General features: G+C 43.9%; 1 protein-coding gene across 18 annotated transcripts in view; it reads right to left on the reverse strand.

Annotated features, from left to right (window-relative positions):
- Window positions 1-26,892, reverse strand: part of LOC119160779 (retrovirus-related Pol polyprotein from transposon 412) — a 400,026-nt gene that overhangs the window by 322,213 nt on the left and 50,921 nt on the right. For 8 of the 18 annotated variants that reach the window (XR_012887756.1, XR_012887748.1, XR_012887758.1 and 5 more), the window contains one exon: window positions 18,782-18,836. The exons of the other annotated variants lie outside the window; for them this stretch is intronic. The gene's annotated coding sequence lies outside the window, so the exon portion shown is untranslated. The remainder of the gene's footprint in view (window positions 1-18,781; window positions 18,837-26,892) is intronic. 18 annotated transcript variants of the gene reach the window in all.

The raw sequence follows: 26,892 nt of genomic DNA on the forward strand, positions 1-26,892 counted from the left end.
TGGCTCCAAACGATAATAGGGTGGATGTATTGACTGGCCATCTGAGCATACCAATCGGTCTTTCATGAATTATTCGGCGCAGTGAGGCTTAGCGGCGGCATGTGAGAAGAAAGTCATCTATTGTTTCCGGTTCATTGCAAACTACACAAACGTTAGTTAATGAAAATCCTGATTTGTTGAGATGAAAATTTAACAGAGGAACTCTACAGCGAAAGCTTGTGAGGGTCACCTCACATTGACGGGAAAGGCATTTTGCGGTGTCCCATGTGAATTGCAAGTGCCGAAATTCTTCAGATTGTAGAAGCGACGTTTCGTTGATTTTTAAGATTAACAGGTGCTTGAATCGTTCGGCAGTAATAAAAGGAAACTGTGGGGCTACTAGCACCACCGGAAAATTTAAAGATGCCGAAACGAGCGAATCAGCAATTTCATTTAGTTCAACCCCAGCATGCCCGGGGACCTAAATAAACCGAACTTCTGATAGGCTATGCGGTACGAGAGACCAAAATATCCTGAGAAGAGGAGAATTCTTTGCGGACGTGAGATGTGTACATACAGACAAAGCATCCGAAATAATAATAGCTTTTGATTGCTGATAATTTAGTTTTCTAAGAGCCATTGTAATAGCCAGGAATTTTGCGAGATAAATTGGTGTGAAGTCAGGCAGGTCGTTTCTTTTAATAGAACGCGCAAGAGAGTTCTTCTTTTTCATCCATTGTCTTGTACTTCATGGCACATGCACAACTGCGATTGTCTTTCTTTTTGACAAGCACGTGGCAATATTGTCAAGCACCGAATTAACACTGGTGGCTCTGCGCCCATCCACCGTTGGCCTCACCACGTGTCTGTATCAGAACGAGCAATGATTCAGAAGGAAGTGGACAACATGCTATGGAAAGACATCATCGAACCTTCATCAAGCCCTTGGGCCTACCCAGTGGTCTTGGTAAGGAATAAAGAAGGCTCCTGGCATTTCGGTGTTGATTATAGGCACCTCAATAAAACAACCAAGAAAGACGTGTATCCTCTTCCACGTATTGACGGCGCACTTGACTGTCTTGATAGCGCCACCTTTTTTGCATCTTTTGACCTCCGATCTGGCAACTGGCCAATTGCTGTAGACGAAGTTATTCGTGAGAAAACTGCAATCGTTACCCCCGACGGCCTTTCCCAGTTCAAGGTCAAGCCGTTTGGCCTCTGCAACGCCCCAGCAACCTTCGAGAGAATGATAGACACGCGGCTTCAAGGATTTAATTGGGCGATGTGCTTTTGTTACTTAGATGACGTGATAACCTTCTCACCCGCCTTCGCCACACACCTTGAACGCCTTTAGACCATTCTATCAACCATCCAACAAGCCGGCCTCCAGTTGAATTCCTGGAAGTGCTGCTTCGGTCTTCGCCAAATTACTGTGTTGGGCCACCTTGTTGACGCTTCCGGTGTACAACCAGATCCGGCTTAAGTACACGCAGTGACGAACTTTCCCGTTCTGCGCTCTATCCACGATGTTCGCAGTTTTGTGCACCTATGCACTTACTTTCGCCGGTTCGTAAAAGACTTTGCGGCACTCGCACGCCCACTCACAGACCTTCTCAAACATTACGTCCCGTTTTGTTAGGCTTCTCTTCAAGCTGACGCTTGCTCTCGACTAATCACTGCTCTAACGACACCACCAATACTCGCACATTTCGACCCAGATGCTTCTAGAGAAGTGCGCACAGACGCCCGCGGTCACGGCATCAGCGCAGTTTTAGCCCAAACTCAGCGGGGCAGTGATAGTGTAATTGCATACGCTAGTCATCTCTTTCAAAGTCAGAGCGTAACTACTCTATAACAGAACGAGAATGCCTTGCGCTTGTCTGGGCGGTTTCGAAATTTCGCCCTTACTTGTATAGCAGCCCGTTCTTTTTTGTCACTTGTCATTACGCCCTGTGTTGCCTTTCTTCACTGAAGGACCCTTCTAGACAACTTGTTCATTGGGCGTTGCGTCTTCTGGAGTACTCCTACTCAGTTGCCTACAAGCCTGGACACCTCCATCTGGACGCTGATTGCTTGTCCCACTACCCTCTTGACCAACCAGATGAATCGGTCGGCGAGCCTGGCCCAAGCGGCATGTGTACGTTTAGGTTTCATCATATTGGTGACGAACAGCGTTGCGATGCTTCCTTGCGGTCACTCATTGCCCATCTGGAATCTGACCCTAACGATGTGTCACTTCGCATGTTCGTTCTCCTAAATGGCCCGCTGTACTGTCGCAGCATCCAGTCAGATGGCCCTGAGCTACTTCTAGTCATGCGTAACCATCTTCTTTCAGCAGTCCTGCATGAGCCTCATGACGAACCAACTGCCGGCCACTTGGGCGTTGCCGGACCCCTGCTTGCCGGACCACCTGCTGAACTCCTTCACCCGATCTCCGTCCCTACCGAACCTTTCTTCCGTCTTGGTGTAGACCTCCTCGGACCGTTCCGTGAATAAAACTCTGGAAACAAGTGGGTCGCCATTGCTCTAGACCATTTGACAAGGTTTGCCATCACTACAGCGCTCCCCACCAGCACTGCTACTGACATTGCCGAATTTTCGCTCCACGATGTGATTCTACATCATGGCGCACCTCGGCAATAGCTCACCGACCGTGGACGCGCATTTTTGTCACGCGTACTCAACGACCTTTTGCGCTCTTCCTCAATGCAACACAAACTGACCACTTCCTACCATCCTCAAACAAATGACCTCAACAAACGCCTAAATAGCACCCTCACGGACATGCTCTCGATGTATGTCTCATCTGACCACCATGACTTGGATCTAGCGCTACCTCACGGGACGTTCGCCTATATTTCATCTCGTCATGACACAGCAGGTTATTCGCCTTTTATATTCTCTATGGCCATAATCCGAACTTACCACTGGACACCCTACTACGGACTACGACACCTCCACCGAGTGAATACGCAGGTGATGCTATCTCTCGTGCCGACCATGCATATCAGACTGGCCGCTCTAGGTTGTCGTCTTCACAAGCAACCCAGAAGGCTCTCTACGACAGCAAGCATGTCGACGTTGACTTTTCACTTGGTTCTCTAGTTCTTCTCTGTTGCCCAGGTCGTCCTGTTAGATTGTCAGAGAAGTTGCTATCTCCGTACAAGGGACCTTACCGTATCATACGACGGGTAACGTGCGCTACCTATGAGGTCATTCCAGTCTCTGGAAGTAACCTGTCTGCAAACACCCCTCGTTACGTAGTTCACGTCAGTAGGTTGAAACCATACCGCCCTCCTTCTTAAAAACACGTATAAAGTGCACCGAGTCGGTGCCTTTACTACCGGGGGTAATTCTACGTGCCTATCACATGAAGGGTGAACCATTCTGTGATCAGAAGACGACGAAGAGGACTGGTTTGCTTGCTCTGTGTGCTGCGCTCCAACTTTATTGGTGTAAATACACTGACAAATAGTTACGTCCTGTCTCATTTTACGTAACACTATAGTATTCCTCTATGATTACAGTGATAATCTTGTCTTCAAGAAACCCCTCCTCTTGTTCTGTTCTCTCAAATAATCCACGGTAGCATGGGACGTGTCTGTTTTGCAGCAGTCTTATAAGCCTCACGAGTCTTCCTAACTTCGTTGAACCCTATCACATACCATTTACACTTTGTAGCTCCTCGATTAGCACAGCTACACTATTCTCATTAGAAAGCGTCCTAGCGTTAAACGTAGCCAAGTAAGAATTTCAATGGTAGGTCAACGGTGGCCTCCAATATGGACACAGCAATGAGAAATAGTGGCCAAATTCTGCACCAGGGCAGCCAATCCAGCTTCGATGAGGGAGTGAATTACCGGCAGCTGGTTGCCAGTGAGGCCGCATCTCGGACCTTCTTTTTTTTCTTTTTTAAACGATTCCTTCGTAACGCGTTTTATGTAAATATACCATTGGGAATCATTCGGCATCGGCAATTTAAACAAATTTTGTTATTGCAAGCTGGGCTACTGCGCTATCTCTAAGTAGAGGGTTCTGTCGCACTTTTTTTTGGGCTCAAAATTATTACCTGACCACCTATCAGTTCTCAACTTCACATTACTCGTAGCTCACCAGGCCTTCTCCTAAATCTTTAAAACTCCGTATCTGTTTAAAAAAACATTGGAAGACACACTTCACGTTTAGGAGTTGAACGTGACAGTGACAATCTGTTCTTGGTGCGTACTTCGATCACTTAGTGTACGAGATCTTATCGAACTTGCTATGCATCCACTAGGTGGCCTTACGGGTGCAGTAGCATGTGGGCCTTTTGTAGTGGATGATTAGCTTTCAACTATCAAGTCAATATGCTAATCCCATGTTCGTATGCCCGATGGAATTGTACGCTTGTACCATGCTTTGATACGGCAATATTTTATGTATTGTGAAGCATATACAGAACGCGTGTGTTCGTTAACCATGAAAGTTACATTTACTGCACTTACAAGCAGAGGAAGCTAGTTCCACAGTATTCACCAGCAGGGGTATGGCTGTGTAGTTCAACACGCACTTGGCACGCAAGCCGTTCCACATTCAATTCACACTCACACCCAGAATTGTTATTTTTCGCTTATTTCCTTCTGCCTCGACTTTTCAGCCACGCATTAGGACTAGATACCGTTTATTTAAATTTCAGTGCCCATAACGGTGTCCAGAAAAAATTTCTGAAGCGCCCCACCCACCATAGTGTCGCTTTCAATCACAAGCTAATTGTAGAACGCAAACACCTGCACTCGTCAAGATAACAGAAAACGTTAAAATATTTAAAGCCATTCAGCGATAAATTAAGGTCTTTCTCTGAGATGACTTTTTGTTTCCTTTTCTTTTTTTCTCTCTCTATTTTATTATATGCGTCAGTCCGTTTCTTTTGACGCATTATCGAAAGTTTTCGACGTTCGTGTTCTTATTAAGCTGGTTTCGTCATGATCTGGGTAATAAAAAATATATAGAGAGCTTCTACCGCAGAGGCATCTGAGTAAGCAGGCATTTGGTGTGTAGCGACACCGCGGACCCGAGCTAATGGGGCGGGGGGCCTCACCAGAGAAGGATTGGCTACCCTGGTGCAGTATCTGGCACTACCACCCACATGACATGCAAACGTCAATTAACTCATGGCCTTCAGTCCCCAGAAGCTGCGAAGCAATTGACCACGGCGGCGGTCACATTTCCAATGCAGCACAGGGTGCATAGAATCTCTGGATCCGGACAGGCCACCATTGAAACCTGAGCTTGGCAACGTTTAACGCTAGTACGTTATCTAGTGAGGCAAGACTAGCTGTTTTATTCGAGGACTAGAGGGTGTTAAATGGGATATAATAGGGCTCAGTTAGATTAGGAGGACAGATGAGGCCTATACGGTGCTACAGAATGAACACGCCTTTGCTATCGGGGCTTGGCTGACAGAAGAGAACTTGCAGTAGTGTTCCTAATTCACAGAAACATAGCTGGCAACATTGAAGAATATTAAAGCAATAATAAAAGGGTGCTAGGTATTGTGATTATAAGAGATACAAGATGAAGATGATACAGGCTTACGCACCTACATCCAGCCATAATGACGCTTCAGTTGAAAGCTTCTATGAAGATGTGTAATCGGCAATGAGTAAGGTAAAAACACAGTATGCTATACTGATGGGAGACTTTAATGCAAAGGTGGGAAAAAGGCAGGCTAGAGACCAGGCAGTAGGAGATTATGGCATCGGTATTACAAATTCTAGAGGAAAGCTACTAGTCAAATTTGCTGAATGCAAAAAGTTACGGATTTTGAATATCTTCTACCGAAAACGAGGAAATCATAAGTGGGCATGGAGGAGCCCTAATGACGAAAATAAAATCGAAATAGACTTTATAATCAGTACACACCCAGGCATCGTGAAGGATGTGTAAGTGGTTGGCAAGGTATGATGCAGTTAGTATAGAATGGTACGGTCTCAAATTTGCATAGACTTGAAGAAGGAACGACAGAAACTGATTCACAAGAAGCCAACCAATGAGCTAGCATTTAGAGGGAAAGTACAGGAATTCAGGGTGTCGCTGCAGAACAGGCACTCGGCTCTAATTGAGGAAACCAACCTTAGCGTAGATACAATGAATGATAATCTAACGAGTATCATTACGGAGTTTGCAGTAGAAATTGGAGGCACGGTAGTAAGACAGGACACTGCCAAGCTTCTCCAGAAAACGAAAAATCTCAATGAAAAGCGTCAAAGCATGAAAGTCTCAAGTACAACAGACAAAACAGAACTGTCATAGCTTTTCAAGATTAATATTAAGCGTAAGGCATCCGATAGAAGAAGGTATACCAAGAATAGAATCGAACACGCTCTGAAAAACGGAGGATGTGTCAGAGCACTGAAGAGTAAACTTGGAATAGGGAAAAATTGGTTGTATGCAGTAAGGGACAAAGAAGGCAAAAGAATACCAATATGAATAAGATAGTTAAATTAGCGGAGGAGTTTTACAGAGATATATACAGTAGCTGGGACAACCAAGACTAGAATACTATCAGAACTAGAATTAACCCAGATGACACCCCACCACTAATGAAAGAAGAAGTGAGAAAAGCCTCGGAGAGCATGCAAAGAGGCAAAGCTGCTGGTGAGGATCAGGTAACATCAGATCTGCTGAAAGATGGAGGACAGATTGTGTTAGAAAAACAAGCCACCCTGTTTACGAGGTGTCTCCTGACAGGAAAACTACCAGAGTCTTAGCAGAATGCTAACATCATCTTAATACACAAGAAAGGAGATGGCAAGGACTTGAAGAATTACAGGCCGATCAGCTTGCTCTCCGTAGTATACAAGCTATTTACAAAAGTAATTACTAGAAGAGTTGAGAAAACATTAAAATTCACTCAGCCAAAGGAACAAGCAGGATTTTGAACAGGCTACTCAACAATCTACCACATTCATACTATAAATCAGGTTATAGAGAAATGTTCATAATATAACCAATGACTATACATAGCCTTCATAGATTACGAGAAGGCATTTGATTCAGTAGAAATATAAGCAGTCATGCAGACACTGCGGAATGAGGGCGTAGATGAAGCATATATAAACATCCTGGAAGAAATCTACAGGGGACCAGCTGCTACCATAGTGCTTCATAAAGAAAGCAACAGAATACCAATCAAGAAGGGTGTAAAGCAGGGGGATACAATCTCCTCAATGCTACTCACCGCGTGCTTAAAGGAGCTTTTCGGAGGCCTAGATTGGGAACAGTTAGGAATAAGAGTTAATGGAGAATACCTTAGTAACCTGCGCTTCGCCGATGACATTGCATTGCTGAGTAACTCAGGGGTCGAATAGCAACTCATGATTACAGAGTTAGACAAGGAGAGCAGAAAGATGGGTCCTAAATTTATTCTTCAGGAAACAAAAGTAATGTACAACAACCTCGGAAGAGAGCGGCGCTTTGAGATAGGTAATAATCCACTTAGAGTTGTAAAAGACTGTGTCTACTTGGGGGAAGTAGTAACCACAGAGCCGAACCACGAGATTGAAGTAACTAGAAGAATAAGAATGGGGTGAAGCCCATTTGGCAAGCACTCTCAAGTTATGACAGGTAGATTGCCACTATCCCTCAAGAAGGAGGTATATAACAGCTGTATCCTGCCCGTACTTAGCTACAGAGCAGAAACATGAACACTTACAAAGAGAGTTCAGCTTAAATTGAGGACGACGCAGCAAGCAATGGAAAGAAAAATAGTAGGTGTAACCTTAAGAGACAAAAAGAGAGCAGAGTGTATTAGGGAACAAACGGCAGTTAAGGATATAATAGTGGAAATCAAGAAGAGGAAATGAACATGGGTCGGGCATGTAGCACGTAGACAGGACAATTGCTGGTCATTAAGGGTAACTCACTGGATTCCCTGAGAAGGCAAGAGGGTTACGGGGAGACAGAAGGTTAGGTGGGCAGATGAGATTAAGAACTTTAGGGTGTAAATTGGCAGCAGCAAGCACAGGACCAAGTTAACTTCGTAACATGGGAGAGGCCTTTTTCCTGCAGTGGACATAATTAGGCTGATGATGATCATATAAAGTTTCACCTCTTCATGTCATGATAAGATTATGAGGCATGCCGCTCGTAAAGACTCTAAAATTTCGACGATGTGGTGCTCTGTAGCGTACACTGATATTGCGCAGTCGACGCGATGTCAGTGTTACATTTCACCTTCATGAAATGCGATCGCTGCGGCCAGGATCGACTTGGAGCCCGTTAACTACTCCTCCAGCAAGGCCTGGATAAGCTACGCCAGAGGTCGGAAACATTTTCAGGTGGACGATTGAGTTGCATGTAACCGACAAGGCGGAGGCTGCATGGCAGATCAGCGAGGAAGAAGAGAGGCCTATGGATTGATATTAATGGTATACAAAACTGGAAGAGAGATCATTCTCAGGGTGCATGTCAGATTGTACAATTTATAAAGATAACTGCAAGCAAAAATTATGAAAAACAGACATGAAACTTTTTCACTGTGGATTTTGGTGTTAAAAACTCCTATGGCACCTTGCTAATATCCAAATCAAGGTTGCTCTCCGACAGACGCAGAAAGTGCTGAGGTCACATAATTTTACCCTACAAGCCGCATGTGGCCCGCGGGCCGCTGGTTACCGATGCTGACCCCTGTACCACACCATTCGAAGCTGTAATATTGTGAGAAGCTGTTATACTGTGGAGCTCTCTAATAAGCATTAGGTAGGTTATTTGAAGATAACAAACGCAGATTCTGTGAAAATATCTATGTGAGCAACACGGCGGGGTTGTGGATATGATGCTCGGCTGCTTACCCGGGGGTCGGAGAATCGAAATCCGGCCGCAGCTGCCTCATTCCCGATGGTTGCGCAAATGCTTCAGACCTGTGGTTTTCAATTTAAATTGATTGATTGATCGGTCGATTGATTGATATGTGGTATTTAACGTCCCAGAACCACCATATGATTATGAGAGACGCCGTAGTGGAGGGCTCCGGAAATTTTGACCACCTGGGGTTCTTTGACGTGCACCCAAGCTTCTATTTATTTATTTATTTATTTATTTATTTATTTATTTACACATACTGTGAATTCCAGAAGAATTATAACAGGTAGACAATCTAAGGCAGTGATTAAGTACAGTCAGTAGAAAGGAAAATTAATAGGAAGAAAAAGTTAACAAAACAAGAACAAAAAAGACATATGAGCACATTTATCAAAGTACAATCATATTGGCAGTTTACTTAAATAAAAAATATCACATAGCACCATATTATGTTTGCGAGGCTATCAAGTCGCTTTCTACTAGTTTTGAGAAAGTGGCTAAGGTTGTGCTACTGGTAATGGAGGGGTACAGGTTATTCCATTCTCTGATCGCAAGCGGGAAGAACGAGAATTTGAAGGCATCTGTGTGAAATCTGTAAGGGGCAAGGATATGGGAGTATTTGTGGCGGGTAGTTCTAGCTGCGGATAGATTTATGTAGCGGGACTTGTCTATGTTTAGGTGACCATGTAACAGTTGGTACATCAGCTTTAGGCGTGCCAGTATCGCCCAGGTTTTCATGGTTAGTAGTCAAGCCTTCTTGAGCGACTCCGTAGGTGAATCTGTTCTGTTAAATTTATTAAAGATGACCCTACGCGCTTTTCGTTGAACACCTTCGAGCTTGCTGGTTAGTTTTTTGTGTACGGGAACCAGGCAGTGTTTGCGTACTGCGAATTGGGTCGTATAAGTGTATTGTTGGCCAGTAACTGTGTGTGTGGTAGTGCTTGCTGTAATCGCCTTTTTATACATAAGAGTCTTTTCAGCGCAGATGATGTGATGTAATCAATATGAGCGTCCCACCATAGGCCATGTGACAGAAGGACTCCTAGATACTTATGTTTCGTGACTTTAGAAAGGGTAGCTGAATTGATGACGTAGTTGAAATTGTATGGATGCTTTTTGCTGGTTATGGATAAGAGCGCGGACTTTTTTTCGTTGATGTTTATCTGCAAATCACTGTACCAGGCTGAAACTGCGTTTAACGCTATATTTAAGGCACTATTGTCATTGTGTGAGTAGATTTCTTTGTACAGGATGCAGTAATCTACATATAATCTGCATCCAACATTAACTGATGAAGGAAGATCGTTCACGAAAAGTAATAATAATACCGGTGCCAAAACACGGCCTTGCGGTACGCCATAGGTCACCGGTACGATTGAAGATTGGACATGGTTTATTTCCACGGACTGCGACCTGCCTGTTAGAAAGTTATTGATTCAGTCAAGAATTTGGCTCTTGCCTAGAAAAGGTTGAAGTTTCAAGATGAGTTTCCTGTGCAACACCCGATCAAATGCTTTCAAAAATTCTAGCAGAATAATATCAATTTGTTTTTGGTGATCGATGCTTAATGAGGCGTCATGGACTTATTCAATGAGTTGTGATACAGTAGACATGCCCTGGCGGAAGCCGTGTTGAAAAGGGGACAGTATTTTGTGTTCTTCGATGTATTTCGTTATGTGCTTTAAGATTATGTGTTCGAGCAGTTTACCAACCGTATATGTTAATGAGATGGGCCGATAATTGGAAGGTTCGTTTTCATTTCCGCACTCGTGTATAGGAATCACTTCTGCTTTGGTAGGGTACGCAACGACAATGATCGGTTGAAAAGCAAGCACAGGTATTTTGTTATCCACTCAGCATACCTTTTCAAAAACGCGTTAGATATGTTGTCTGGTCCGGAATTCAAGTTCACGTTATAAAACCACAAGCATAGTTCAAATTTCCGGCACTTTCACCTATGGCGTCTCTCATAATATTATCGTAGTTTTGGGACACTAAACTTCATCGAATAGTATTATTAATATAAAAATAATCATATATTTTTTCCACGTGTAATTTTCAAAGGAGCAGAACGAAGAAGCTTTTGTTGAGGAAGTATATAAACATGAAATTCACTAAATTACATAAAATGTTGTGACTTTCAACATGCCACAGACGACTCAATATGCTGAGCTCTTTTCTATACAAACGTTTGCATATCATGTAAAACATTAAACAGAAAACAGTAAGAAAATTATGTGAAGGCAAATACAGCAGACTATAAAATTCCAACTGGAGCTGCTTTGACAGTAAAAAATTGCAAAACAAGTCTAGCTACAGAGCTATCCGTCTATAGGGGAAGGCAGTGGCTCCAACGAACGAAGAGAAAAAGGCACAAACACACCCGTCTTCCGGTGGCAGTGGTTTTCTCCGGAGAAATTATTCATGGGAAACCTGTCACTCCGAACGTGTTAGGGGAGGAAGAAGTGCTGCTGGAAGTGCTCCCCACAGGAGTCCCTGTTTACGCGCTAACGTTTTATTTTTCCGCAACGTAAATAGACCAGACTGCGTGGCGCCTCGGCAGACAGGAAGACGCGTATTTCTGAGCCACATTGCAGTGATGTATGCCTTCGCAGTTTTCTCTTAGGGGGACGCGCTCTTCGCTGAACTGGCGCTAAGAAACGAAGACGGTTAGTTACACAAAGCGAGCGCTGTCATAGTTGCGAAGCGGATGAAAGTGAAGTCTTGCCCCTAAAACAAAAAGGCGTTTTATTGGACTGCACTCTCTAGCTGCGCACTAACTATGCAGTCGGGCAGTGGCGATAAATAAAACGAGCGAATAAATAATTGAACCAACGTCTCGATAGAAGCTCTAGCCCCGTCATGTATGAAGCGCGAACGATTCGGTGTGGCATTCGTCTGTGGAGCTAAGTCCCACGCAATTTGACGTATGAAGAAAAGAAAAAACACGGAACAAAATGTCTCCTCTACGGTGAGTGCATGGGCTGGCAGTATCGTTCAGGATGTGGACAAAGCAAGAATCTCAAAACCAGCGTGGCATGCACAGTACAACCAGAGTATAAGCTGAAGGAGAAGAGAGAGGCAATACACTTTAATGAAACAAAGCAGCAGACGCACTACCCCCGCCCTCTACCAGCCCCCCCCCCCTCCTCCTTCCAGTTGTTCTGCATGAGGAGCGGCCTTCTGAGGACACATTCTCCAAGTACAGCTGCGATGCATCTACTACGAGAGTATGGATTCTATTTTATGAACCGAAGTAACTATTACGCATTCGGGAACCTGCACAGTTGCCCCCAACCTTGTTGGAGTGACTGACAATGATGTATTATGGGGGAACCCCTTGCAAAGGGTGGGCCACCTTAAAGCAACGACTTCTTACACAATTCAGGTGGTCTGACAACCAGTGCATTTACACAGTTCTGCCACGTAATATTTGATAACCGCCAACGTGAATCTTGGAACGCCATAATGAACTCGACAGGATTTTTTTTTTCTGAAGCAACTTGAAGCACTCGCGTTGCACACTCTCTTATAAAAGGTCGATTCCACTAAAAAAAACATGATATACTTCATGTCTCCAAATTGCCTAGCAATTTCGTATAGTATGCCTCTATAAATAAAAAAAATGGCAGCATATCCACGGAGTGAATGATGGAGAGTGCGGCGAAGATTTCGTCCGTCCATTCGTTCTTGCTTCCGTCCGTCCATGCGTCCGTCAGTGTGACCGTCCATGCGTCCATCAGCCCGTCTGTGCGTGCGTCTGTTCGTGCGCCCGTCCCTGCGTTCGTCCATGCAGCCGCCCCTGCGTCCGTTGATGCGTCCATCCATGAATCTATCTGTCTATGTGTCCGTTCGTCCATCGATTTAACACTCCAAGTACCACCATCTCGCATCTTGTCACCATATACTCCCCATATAGAAGCATCGCCATCCAGCGGACATTCCAAGGACTAAACGAGAGGTGGCACACGCACACTTTCTTATGGCTTGCGCTTCGGGTCCACTTCCCACCTTTAACCACCTCGAGTTCATGGTATATACTAGTTCACTGTATTCATGGCACTGCGGCCGAACGCTCGCTAAATCTTTCGAAAACCAAGGAGGTTACGCCCAGCGAGTATGACGTAGCAAACTTTTTCAGTCAGATAGTGCTCAATGTACATGCCAATGGCTGCTAATGGGAAATGAGAGGCGGAGAATTCGGCTTTTACTTTCTTACGGCTTGCGCTTCGTATATACTTCCCATTTTTAGCCACCTCGAGTTCATTCATGGTATATACAAGTTCATTGTATTCATGGCACTGCGGCTCAACGCTCGCTAAACCTTTCTCAAGCTAAGGAGGTTACACCCAGCGAGTATAACGTAGCAACCCTTTCTTGTAAGATAGTGCTCAATGTACATGTCAATGGCTGCTAATGGTGATCGCAGCCTGCGCGTTAACTAAAAGTCGAATGCTCCTGTCTTTCGTTCCCCATTAGCAGCCATTGACATGTACATTGAGCACTATTTTTTATTGTTCAACAACGCACAGAAGAAGTCTCTCCGGCACCACCTTGGAGGTCAAAATGTTATACTTGTTACGTGCTACGGGGGACGAACGGGTGCCGCTATAAGAAGCTTCGCTCCTAAAACTAGAAGACAGAAATATCTGCACGTACCACCCAGTGACGATGATCATTTAACGAAGAGAAACTTTGCTTAAATCCACAATCATTCTGACATATAAGAACGCTTTCTTAGTGCCACAAATCAAAGATAAAAAAATTGCTCATTTGATATTTTTTTAGCTTTGTGCTAGTTATGTTTTTTGAATGCGCCAAAATTGGGTGTTTTGGTAAATACGCTCGTGTTTGGGACATGGTACTTGATTTTGTGATTGTCATAGCTTGTGCATATTCGCAGCACTCATAGACTATTATGTGGATAATTACTCTGCATGTCTATTCGCTTAGTAATTTTTCAAATTAAAGAATTTTGCTGTTGAAAAGGATAAAAACAAGTTGTTGGCAAATCTAAAATTTAAAATAACTCAATTTAAAACTCAATTTCAATTTCATGCAAAATACTTAGCTTAATAAGAGGACCACAGGATGATGTTCTTCAAAAATATGTTGAATCGTTTTATTCAAAACCTATTTAAATTTTTTCAAACATTTTGATTAAAGAACGTGTTCACAACTGTTTAAAGAACATCTCTTTCGAAAAGAATACACTAAAAAGTAAATATTTTTTGTCTGACTTTCGAAATATTAGTAATGAAGCTTTTTCAGGGAGTAGGAAGTGTTCTCTAAAAACGAAAACGCCGGGCCGGCACGGTAGGTGCAGCACAGTCACAGCGAAAGCTAGAAAAGCGGCCTTTCAGAGCCTTTTTCGAAACACTCATTGAGTAACCACCGCAAGCACATCTTCTTAGTACCGACTAGGTCATTAATAATGAACTTCTGGATAGAAGGCAGGCATTGCCTGTGCTATTTTTTATCATTTTTCTGAGAAGCTTGGCATGCGCTAAACACTTGCAAGAAATTTAGGGCCGATTGTTCATGCAGAGGTAGACGACGATGAGGAATTATGGCTGAAGTGCGCATGCGCCGCAGTTAATAGGGGAACAAGAACAAGCTTTTGAGATGGTTTGGAGCATTAAACGGCCCACTCGTTGCGCTATTCACATTGATAACCGACAGGTTGTTCCTTCGCTGTTGTAAAACGCTTTATAAGTCGTATTAACGTGATTGCTTTCACGACATCAAGCCTGCCTAAGGCAAGTTTGACAGCAAGTCACAAGCACATGCGGACTTAGCTGATCGCCCTTACCAGGTTCAAGATTTCAGAGATGCTCTTCGGGACATTATTGACTTGAAGTAAATAAGCTCCATAGTTCAGTTTCAGATATCTCATGTCTGGGTGGTCACATGCAAGTCAACGTTGACGAAAACAATGTTGGTCACAACAGGCAAATTTTTCGTCAAAAGTCAACGATGCACCGTTATTGACCCGGAGCCCACGGAAGTGAAGGTGAAGTTTCTGTGGCTTCTTGTGCGCTTGGATGACGCCTACGTTTGCGAGGGACTGCGAGCTTCTGCGAAGATCAAGACAATATCACAAGAAAGCTGGAAAGTAGCGGACATGGAACAAATGCGGACGCTAAATAGAGATGTTGTTTTGTCCCTTACTGATGGAGTTCGCGTTGCTGATATTCCCCATATTCTTGTTGTCTGTGTAGTGCAAGTGCAAAGCCTTGTCCTGATACCTGGCCGCTCATCACTTTGCCTTCGGTGCAGCAAGGTTGGACACATTCGTCGAAACTGCAGGACCTGTCGCTGTGACAACTGTCGACGCTTCGGTCATTTGGCCGAGGTTTGTGATATGACCTACAAAAACAAGCTGCGACAGCGCACATAACAGCCAGACAATAGCCTACAAAAGCATAATATGAATGCCACCGACGTTTTGGACGCAACGGGAGACACTACGACCATTTCAGATGCTACGGGCTCTACCACAAAGACTCCAGGACAGGAAAGAAATTCACTCGCTGTTGACAGAGTTGAAAATTCTGGATGAAAAGAGCCTAGTGAATCATTCATGAAGCATACCCGAAATGACTCCGCACAACCCTTAGCACAAGTAGAAGTTCCTATGAAGAGTGCTGTTGCGCGAACCCATAAAGATGTCTAACAACCACTAGTACAAGACAGAGACTCTGGGCTGGATCCTGCAGAGTGTTCTTCACCTGCTTGCACTGCAGCTCCGCAGCAGCTTTTTTATCATGGTGCGGGGTGTCAGAAGATGTTATGCAGATCTCTATGGATGCAGCGATACCGAAGCGCCACGCATCGTACCGCTCGGATTCATGCAAAGGGAGTGACCCAGCGTCAGTGACTAGGTAGTCACGCCGTCGCCGAAAGTCCATGCCCAAAGGGAAGTGTCGCTGATCCCGATCTAGGAGGCCTGGTGGTAGTTCACTGGAAGCCTCAGTGCGAACTCTTGGTACTGATCAAGTGGGATGATAAGTGCATTGGAAGCAAGTCACCATGGCACAGTCTGAGCGACTTATCTTTGCTACTTCGAACGTACACTCTAAGCCGAAAAAGACTAAAGTGGGGTATGCCATTGGTCCTTTAGGGGTCTAAATGCGCTGCCACAGATTTTGAACCAATTTCGGACTAACTGCGGGAGTAACTGTAAGAGCTCAACTGTTACCCCAAGCACTTACTCCACTTGGTTTAAATGTTGGCCCCAGTAGAATGCTCCAGCGGGACTAACAGTTGAACCGTCTGGACCAATGGCAAAAAAAATGGCGACACTGCGTTTGTGCAGTATATTTTATGTTTATTCCAATTTAATTAGCACTGAAGATCATAGTATGTTATTCATGCAACACACACACACACACATACATACGCACTGTTATTTCAAAGTAAAACACCGCAAACACTGACTGCCCGCACTGTACTACAGAGAACAGACTCTCGGGTATATATAGCACAGTATTTTGACCTCCCATCTAGTGCCAGTGGGCGACTTTTACTTGGCTTAAAAAAACAATAAATATTGACACCGTAACGCGAAAATTTACACGGGCTTACTCGTAGCACCGATGCGCATCGATCTTTTAATATGGATCCATCTAATCTTCAACATGCCTCCAGCCCGAGAATACGAATTATCAGCTGGTATTCGACCATGTCGGCCGAACCAGCGTTCGCAGTGCTGGCGCACGAGTCCGCAAACACAAACATAGCAGCGGCGCTTGTGCGGGAAAGCCGGCGAAGCAGCCGCAGGCGCCCCGCCGATGCCACACCGTGTCGGCTTGCCGACGGCGTCGCTAGGCTTACGACGAGTACGGCTAAACGACCGCCGGCGATCGCAACATGCGGCTCGCGTGAAATTTTCATCGTCGTTATTTTATAGTCACAAATGAACAATAGCTAAGTGCCCCATGTTCGCTGTGTCTTACGGAGTAATGTAAATATCTGTATACTTACAGCGACGAGACCGTTCGCAGGCACGGTTCTTTCATCGTGCTGGTAAGACACAACCTGTGTACCGCCGGCCGCACGATTAGTCGTATCCGCGATCGCCTACACGTTGGATTTTTGATAACGATTGTCGCATGGATAAAAAGACATACGTTTGCCTGAGCTACTATTTTTGTGAACTTGTACGCGACGTTTCCTTCGCTTGTGCCGGCAATGCACTCACACCGGCAGCCCGCTTGATACCGATGACGTACGAAGCCTACTTTTCCTATATATCGCTTTGAACTTGTGGTCACTGTGTGGGTACACGACCGCTGATGAACAGCTTACCTTTATTAGCATTGTCAGTGTTCACCGTAGTTCGAACTTATTCAGCACATTAAAGCGAGTTCTCGGCATTGCCCGTGTTTGCAGAGACTTTCGCTTGGCTTCGGCTCGCCCGTGCCGGCATGGTGGAAACGCAAGGGCACTTGCTGTGTGCACTGACAGCGTGTTGTACTACTTTCCTCTCATAACATCTTCTATTCGTTTCACAGTGCTTCACTTTCACAGTGGCGTATAGCCTATTTAACTTGTTTTCATGATCGCCGACCACGCCGAGCATTGCAGTGCAGCATCGACAGGAGGCGATCGCGGCGCAGTTGCCCTCCCCGTTGGTCCCTTCATTGCCGGGCGTTTGCGCAAGACACGCATTGTCACACATTTAGTCCCTGTTGGACGAACCGTTCGTCCATTGGTTTAACGACTGCAGTTAGTCCAACTTTGCCGAATTTCGGCTTAGAGTGTATGCGGCCTTACGTCTTCACAGAAACAGACACAGCTCCATAGACTTCTCAATCGGAAGTGTCTCGACTTTGTCGCCATTGAAGAGACAAAGTTACAGAGCGAGGAAGATACCGAGAAGGCCCTGCGGCCTTCTCTCTCAGTATAATGCGTGTGTCTCGCATGCAAAAGGTTTCTCTGCGGGCTGTTGGTTGTTTCTAAGAAAGAGCCTACCCTGTTCAGCATTCTGCTTCAGTGTTGATGAAGAGGGCAGGTATAAATGCTGTGATTTTTGCTGCAAGGAGCACCATGGTGAATTATTAATCTCCATGCATGTATTGAGGTTCCGAAACGACTGGAATTATTTGAAAAAGTGCGTATTTATTCTACGTCGACAGATGCACGGTAGTTATGAGAGATTTGAACTGTGTATGTGAAGATATTGATCGTAATAATCCTTCTGGAAAAAGGGACAGGAGTGGCGAGCTTTTATCCGGTATTGTAGATAATGCAGGACTAATGGACATCGGGGTCTTGAATGGAGCAATGGCATATACAAGAGTACAGGGCAGTTCTCATGCTCGCCTTGACCGGATATACATGTCCTCATCACTCCTCTTTCGTAAAATGCCCTGCAGCACTGAAGCTGTATCATTATCAGACTATTGTATTGTTATTGCGCAAAATGATGAAAATCGTCACAAACGATTCCGTCCCTAGTTGGCCCTGTGGAAAATAAATGCGAAGCTTCTCTGTGATGAGGAATTACTGAATCGTGTCCAGATGGCAATGAGTCAATTCTTTTCTATTGTTTTGCATACCTTCGCTTCTTGGGAGCTTTTTGAACAAGAACTTTGCTTTAGAATTTGGGGCTGTTAAGTCTTTCTATAGAAAGAATGATGGAAATATACTTCTATAAATCTTTCCACTATTTGCGAGATGGAATGCGAAATCCCGGGAAAGTACATCAAGGATATTGAGAATATTAAGTGCCAACAACAGAGATATGATACTGCTCGCTACCAAGGGGCACGTATTCGATCTCGGAACCAGCGCACCTTAAATTCTGAGCAACCGACGTGCTAAGCTTTACTTTATGAGCAACGTCATGTGATTTCTAAAGTGATGCCAGACTTGTACTCTAACGGTGTGCTCGTAAAAGATAATAGAGACATTACTTTGGCGTTTGAAAAGTACTATAAAAGTTTATTTAGCTCACCTTCTGATGATCCAGACGTCCACCTCAAGGCAAGTTTTGTTTCACTTGTGAACCCCTTGAAGGACAATGTTTTTGCAGTCATTAATGGACCTATTACTATACAGTAAATAGAGCAGGCAATGAACAACTTGCCTTTATTCAAAACATTTGGACCTGATGGCATCTCAGGCGAATTTCGCAAAGCTTTCAAGAAAACGCTCGCTCCTATATTGCTGAATATTTTTCAAACAAGTTGGGACATCAATACACTCCCACAGTCTTTTTACGAAAGTCAGACTGTGTTAATACCGAAAACAACTGATAAAGCAAAACTTCGCTTCGTTGAGGGCTACAGGCTAATATCACTGTCAAGCCTGGACTACAAAATTTTCGCAAAAGCATTATCAAATAGGTTGCAGTTTGCTATGTCGATCCTCATTGGGTCTCATCAGACAGGTGGAATCAAGAGTCAATTCATACAAACCAATATGCATGCCCCTCATACAGTGCTTCAATGCTGTGATGGTTTTCTAAAACATCTCGCGATGCTACAGGGAGACCTTGCAAAATCTTTTGACCGTGTTTGTCATTCCTTCCTTCTTTCTCTTCTCCAACAAGCCAATGTTGGCAAAGTTGTTCCTAAAGGCGTTAAACTATGTTATAATGAATACTCAACTCGTCTGATAGTTAATGGTCAACTCTCCAAGCATATTTATATTCGCTATTCTTTAAAACAGGAATGCCCGATGTCACCTCTTCTATTTGCACTTCATCTAGAACCACTGTGATTAATCATAATACAGTCTAGTTGCATTCGTGGCTTCAGTATATTAGGCAGTGCAGTAAATTATTAGCATATACAGACGATGTCGCATTCTTTTTCACAGATAAGCCAAGTCTCGTAAATGTGGTATATTCTATTGAAAATTTTGGCGTTGTATCAAGAGCTCGTTTAAATGCCTCCAAGAGTTGAGGTCTGTGGTTTGGATTGTGGGGTAGCACACCAAACCACTTTTCAGGAATTAATTGAACGAAAACTACTCCAACATACCTCGGTGTACCATTGCATGCATATAGATTACGCGCGCATTACTGAAAGGAATGCGTCCCTAAGCTTGAATGACAGGCCGAGACATTTGTTCCCTATTGACTTTCAATCTTTTGGAGAGGTGAAGCTTGCAGTACTTTCTTAGCAACAAAGCTTCACTTTGCATTGCAACTTAATCATTGCGAAAATTTTATATACAGCGCTTTAATCGGATTTTCACTACTTTCACATGGTCTCCGACTTTTGAGCACGTGCGTCATGATAATACATTCAAGCCAGTTAGTGATGGTGGGTTAGGATTAAAACACCTTTATGTCTGGCAAATAGTGTCACGATTCTTCTTTTTTTGAGACAATTCTTATCCTGTAATCCGTTCCTTCTTGCAGGTTACACTTGTTAATTGCTTACCAGTTTTATTTGTTTCATCAAACTTCTCCAAACGCCCATGCTTGTGGGGATTCATGAAGGAAGTTTACCTCGCAGTTTTGTGCCTTACAGCTCGCTTTTCTGTAGACTACCTGTACATAGTATCGCGCAAGGTGCTGTACAAGGATCTACTGAGTACACTATTCCCACATCCGCTGTACCGCTCACTGTACTCCAATCTTCCAGGCCACGATGTGTTGAAGCGAGCGGGCAAAATGTACATTTGACCAAATTCAAAACCATTCTTTTTTAAACTTCACTCTAAAACGTTGGCTGTCAACACATGTTTAGATAGAAAGGGTATTTTATTCCGTCTGTTAACTGCCGTCTTTGTGATGAGCGGGAACCTATTAAACATTGCTTTGTTAGCTGCACAGATGTCATACTGTTTAGGCTATCCTTGAGTGAGCACTAAAAAACGTTTCGTCATTAATTCTCACAAAATATGTTACCTTCTACCAGCAGCGCTTTATGAAGTGCCATGTGTCTCGCTTGCTGGATTTCGGGCTGACCGGTCGCGCGCTCGCGCGCTCCGCGCGCTTGCGACCTCCGGCGTCATCGTGGCTCTGGCCGACTGGGCTCGCCCTACGTCACCTCCTGCCGCCGACGACCTTCCACCTCCGACGATAGTGCAGCTCTGACTTACTGGACTTGCTCTACGCCATTCACCGACGCCGAAAGGAGCTCTCGCAGGTGCGCCCCGTCCTCGGACTCTAGTGACCGTGCTTCATATTTCCTATCTCTTCTATCCCCTCATCTTGTCGTCGCTCGCTCTGGCTCACCACCTCACGTCTCTTCTTCTCTTCTCCTTCTTCGGCTTTCCTACATCTTTACTCCTATCCTTTTTATCCCTCCTCACCCCCATCCCTCGTGAGCTACTGTGGCGGTGTCGCTCACTGAAGCAGACAATAACGGGGCTCACTTTTCTCTTCTTTTCCCTTTTCAAGAGTCACTTCGAAGTGCCATGTGATGTTTCAGTGTGATGGATGGATGGATGAAAGGATGGATGGATGGATGGATGGATGGATGGATGGATGGATGGATGGATGGATGGATGGATGGATGGATGGATGGATGGATGGATGGATGGATGGATGGATGGAGGATATGGCTGTATCTTTATATCAAGCGGCGACTAGCGCCACCAAGCCGTAATACTTAAAGGAACAAAAAGAAGATTTAATTTTTTCCACTTTAAATAGTGAGGTTGAAGATTCATACTTTGCAGTGAAGGGTTTAATTTTCACTCGTGTCTTGACTTTAGCCACCAATCAGCTAACCTCCTTCTAGTTAATTCTACCCACCTAAAGTGTATTTTGCTCTCCCTATCCCTAAACCCCAGTGCTCTGAAAAACCCTGTGCCATCATCCTGAACTATAGGGTGAAGCTCTTCACAGAACATTATCAGGCAGGTGTTCGGCAGTTTCTTCTTCCTCTCCACACGCACAGCATACCATGTCTACCCCTCCGTATTTGTCCCGATATGTCTTGGTTCGCAATACTCCCGTTCTGGCCTCAAACAGTAGAGAACTACCCCGACTATTATCATAGATTCTTTCCTTGGCAATTTCCTGCTTAAAAGCTCGATAGATCTCTAGTGCTGACTTCTTAATCATTCCGATTCTCCACATATCGGTCTCAGCTTCCTTCACCTTCTTCTTAATCGAGAATTCTTTTTAGGTTGGCCCCCTGCTGTTTTCTAAGTATTTACAAGTCAGTTTTCTGGTTCGCTTCCTCCAATTTGTATCGACATCCTTCATGTACAAGTAGCTGAATACCTTCCTAGCCCAAAGCTCCGCCCCCCCCCCCATTTCTCTCAATCACTCTCAAATTTTCTCTTGCTGCTAGCTTCCCCGCCCTAAAATGATGTCCATCTCATATCACCTTGTACTCCCTGATTTGATGTATTCCCGTGAGCTGCCAAGGCAAGCCTACCTATTCCACGTTGCTTAATTTCTAATCTTGCTTAAACTTCAAATCTCATGCACAAGACCGCATTGCTGAACGTCAGCCCAAGAACCATGACCTCTTTCCATATTCCTCTCACAACATCATACCTATTGTAATTCCTCAGTGCCCTGTTTTTCATTACCGCTGCATTCCTGTTACCTTTAGTCGTCACGTATATTTCGTGTTTCCTTAGGTACTCGGCCCTATTGCTTATAAATACGCCCAGATTTCGTATTTGTCTCGTATCTCTAGCCTGACCTCCTGTATTCTAAGCTCACTACCTTCATTCTGATTAAAAATCATCATGACTGATTTTTCCTTACTGAATCTGAAATCTAACCTATCTCCCTAATTACAGCAGATGTCCACCAATCTCTGTAAGTCTTCCTTGTTGTCGGCCACTAGCACAATATCATCTGCGTACATCAATGCTGGTAGTGCCTGTTCAATGAGTTTTCCTTGTTTGACGAAAGAGAGGTTGAAGCCCAGTCCACTTCCCTCTATTTTGGCCTCTAATCCTTGTAGGTACATCATGAATGATAAGGGCGACACAGGTCACCCCTGCCTAAGCACCTGTTTTCCCTCTGCAGGCTTTGATACCTGTTTTTCCCACTTTATAGCTACCTTGTTATCTTTATAGATATCCTTTAAAAGATTAGTGACTACATATTCCACGCCTAGTGTGTCCGGTATTTCCCACAATTTCTCTTGAACCACGCTATCGTACGCTCCCTTGATATCCGAAAATGCTAGCCACAGGGTCTGTCTTCCTTTTCTGCTATTTTGATGCTCTGCGTCAGTGAGGACAGATTGTCTTCCAGCCTCCTGTGTTTCCGAAACTCATTCTGCAGTTCCCCCAGCAGCCCTCATCATCAATCCATGCCTGCAGTTTTTCCTTTATGATCTGCATGGCCAGCTTGTAGACCACTGATGTCACTGTTATAGGACGATAGTTGTTTATGTCAGCTTTGTGTCCCTTCTCTTTATAGATCATGCTCATCCTGCTAAGTTTCCATTCATCGGGACCTTCACCATCGATTATTAGTTTGCTCACTGCCTCTCTAAAAGCCTGCTTAGACTTTGGACCTAATGTCTTTATCAGCATACTTGGAATGCCATCTGGGCATGTATATGTACTATTAGGAACCCTTTTTCAGCCCTTTCCTACTCTCGTGTTGAAAATGGAGCCATTGCGCCACTTGATTCATCCTTGTCTATTGTGGTGCATAAACACTTCTTTGTTGAAATTTTTCTGTCACCCTTGTTCTTATATAAAACCTGGAAAACGACCCTTCGTTCGGGTGCCTGTTAGTGACTATGGCCGGGCAGATGACACGTCAATATTAGACTTTTTGGAAACTGCTTTCGATGATTTCAAGCAAGCCTCTGATAGCGAGCCAGTTGATTGTTTGTGGCGGAAATTGAAATCAATAATTAACAGCTGTAAAAAAAGGTTTGTTCCCATTCGATTGAAAAAAACAAGGAAGACTAACCCCTGGATCACTAGAGATACTATCCGCACTAAACGCAAAATAAAGAGATTACGCAAAAGACAAGGCCACTCTGAGCAGATTTCCCAACTACGAGCAGCGTTGAAAATCCAAATCTCCAAGTCCAAAAAAAGGTTCTTCAATGAAACGCTTTCTGGGTTCTTGCGCACTTCACCTAGATAATTCTGGCGATATTTGAGCGATCGGAAAGAGGCGATTGAACATATCGCGGTTGGCTCTGATGTTGTAACCCAGAAACAAGATATAGCTAATGGTTTCAATCGCTTTTTACAATCTGTATTTACAAAGATGGCATTCACGGATGAAGATAAGGAAATGGCCGATACTTGCACATGCGCCATGGATCCAGTTTCATTTGGTCAAGCGGGCGTGTTTCAGCAGCTACTTAATTTGAACGAAAAGAAAGCTAATGGACCGGATGGAATACCAACTGTGTTTTTGAGGCGGTATGCGGAGTGGATGTCGTTTTACTTAGTCATTATCTTCGAAAAATCACTCTTGACACATTCGCTTCCAAAAGACTGGCTGAGCGCCATTGTGAAACCGGTATTTAAAAGTGGCGACAGGATGCTTTTTACCAACTACAGGCCAGTGTCTCTGACGTGTGTTTGCTGTAAGGTTTTTAACACGTCATTGCCAAACAGATGGCTATTTTCTTGGAGACAAATAAGCTGATATGTAGGCAACAGCACGGGTTTAGGGAAGGGCTTTCCATGTTATCCCAACTGGTTGAAACTCTCCACGATTTTGCCGCTGCCGTAGATAACAGAGAACAAGTCGACGTGATATGCAAAGACTTTGCAAAAGCCTTCGATAAGGTCTCCCACCATAAATTGCTCTTCAAGCTCAAACGAACAGGCGTAAACAAAAATATCCTGAAGTGGATTGAGGCATACTTAACGAACCGCAAGCAGTTGGTACGAATTGATGGATTTGAGTCTGAATCACTTGATGTTTATTCCGGTGTACCCCAAGGCTCTGTGTTGGGCCCATTGCTGTTCTTGGTGTATATAAATGATGTTGTTGACACTGTTAACCCTCCTGTAAAAATTAAATTGTTTGCTGATGATTGTTTAATCTATGCCCCAGTGACGTGTGCGAATGAACAAATTGTAATTAATGATTGTCTTGATGATTTTCAAACATGGTGCGATAAATGGGAGATAAAAATAAATTATTTTAAGACAACATATACGCATATAACTACCAAGAAACACGTTTTACCATTTACGTACAGCATTGGACCTAATTATTTACCGCAGGTGTGCGCATTTAAATATTTGAGAGTACATATTACGAATGATTTGAAATGGCGTGCACATGACGAGAATGTATGCTGTGCCTCTTACACAAAACTGCGTTTCTTGCGTGCTAAATTACCGAATGCTACAAAAGACGTCAAGCTGCTTGCATATAAAACATTTGTACGCCCTGTTTTAGAATATGCTTGTGCTGCCTGGAGCCCCCACCAAAGTATTTAATAGGTAAACTGGAACGAATTCAGAGACTTTCCGCGCAATTTATATGTTCGAAGTATAAAAGGACTGATTCGGTTACCGAGATGTTAAAATTAAGTGGTTTGGAATCTCTAGAAATTAGACGACAAAAGCAGCGCCTAAAAGTATTTTTTCAGATATTGCATGGTCAAATAAAAATAGATAGAACAATTTACGTACACCCGCCCGCATAAGCTCAGCAGCCGGATCAATCATGACGCGGCAGTTCGCCCCTTCGATGCTCGCACGGACGTCTTTCGCAAATCTTTTTTCTCTGATGTTATAAAAGCGTGGAATAAATTGCCGCGACACATTGTTAAAAATTCTGACGTTAAAAAATTTGAATGTGCTCTTGATGTTTACTTTGCCGAGCAATAATTATGCTATTGTGTTATTGTTCAAAGTTGCTGAAAATATCAATGTCTGTATTTACTTTCCATATCCTATGCTTCCCTCTCTGTAATGACCCTCAAGTGAGGGTTGGCAGTATAAGAAATAAATATATTCAATAGCTTCGTCCCCTTCGAGCCTAGCACCTTGAGCAGAGGTTATAAACCTCTGCTCTAGGCTCATCTCATTTCTTAGGTAGTTTAGATGGTTCCAAAATTTCTCAGCTGCCTTTCTATCTTTTTTATGTACTTCTGCCAGCCACTTAGTTCCCTTTCTTCTAATCTTTTCATTGATCAGAAGGAATGCGTCCCTTCTACAGCTTACAAAGATTTCCCATTTTCTTTCAACATATCTGTCGGTTCACCCTGCTGCTTAGCAAGTCCGTGTTCACTGGAGGCTTCCTGACGTTTTGCTATGGTTCTCTTAACTTCCTCTACCCCCCAACTTTTGGGTTTGTGCCTTCTTTTCCGGTGGGACTTGTCACGTGCCTTAGCAAGCTCTAGCTCAAACAGTCTAATTAGATTCGTATATGCCCATACTGTTTTATTATCCTAAGTGATTAATTTCTCAATTTCTTTAGTGGCTATTTCAATTTGCCTTTCTGAATAAAAACTTTCCTGTAGTTGCTCATCTTCTCTCCTTCCCACTTTCACTGATCTTCCAAAACAAAACTTAGCTTGGTACGTTTGTGATCACTACCCAGACTTCTGGAGCCACCTTTTTCTATGTGCATTCCCCTGAGCTTATCGTACATCCTATGTGATATCAGTTCGTATTCTATCGTCCACTGCAGCCTTCCTACGTCCAGTGTGATTAGCCCGTCACACTTCTCTGTACTGTTGCAAATGATCAAATGAAGCCTTTCACACATATCCATGATCATTTCGCCTTTGGGGTCGTTATACCCATCTATATCTTTTATGTGCGCATTCATATCTCCTAGTATAATTATCTCGCACTCTTCTCCTAACTCCTGAATGTCACTTGATATACAATCTACTATTACGTGGTTTTCCTCTCTGGCCTTTGCTCTCGTCCACAAGTACACGAAACCAAGGTGTGTCATTTGCCCTGTCACTTTCCCTTTAGCCATAAATGTTCCTTGCACTCCTGTTTGACCCTTTGCCAGTCTGTACTTTTATGAATGAATGCCCCAATACCACCCCCCTTTCTGCTGCCTTCTGTTCTATTACAATATTTCCACGCGTAGTCCGCGTTGTTAGGAGGTTGTTCCATGTATCTGAGATGTGTTTCTACAAACCGTATACTATCGGCCTCTCCTCCTTTAGCGGTTCTTCTATCTCTTCCCAC

The sequence above is a fragment of the Rhipicephalus microplus genome, chromosome X (genome assembly GCF_043290135.1).
Source record: "Rhipicephalus microplus isolate Deutch F79 chromosome X, USDA_Rmic, whole genome shotgun sequence".
NCBI classification, from domain to species: Eukaryota; Metazoa; Arthropoda; class Arachnida; order Ixodida; family Ixodidae; genus Rhipicephalus; species Rhipicephalus microplus.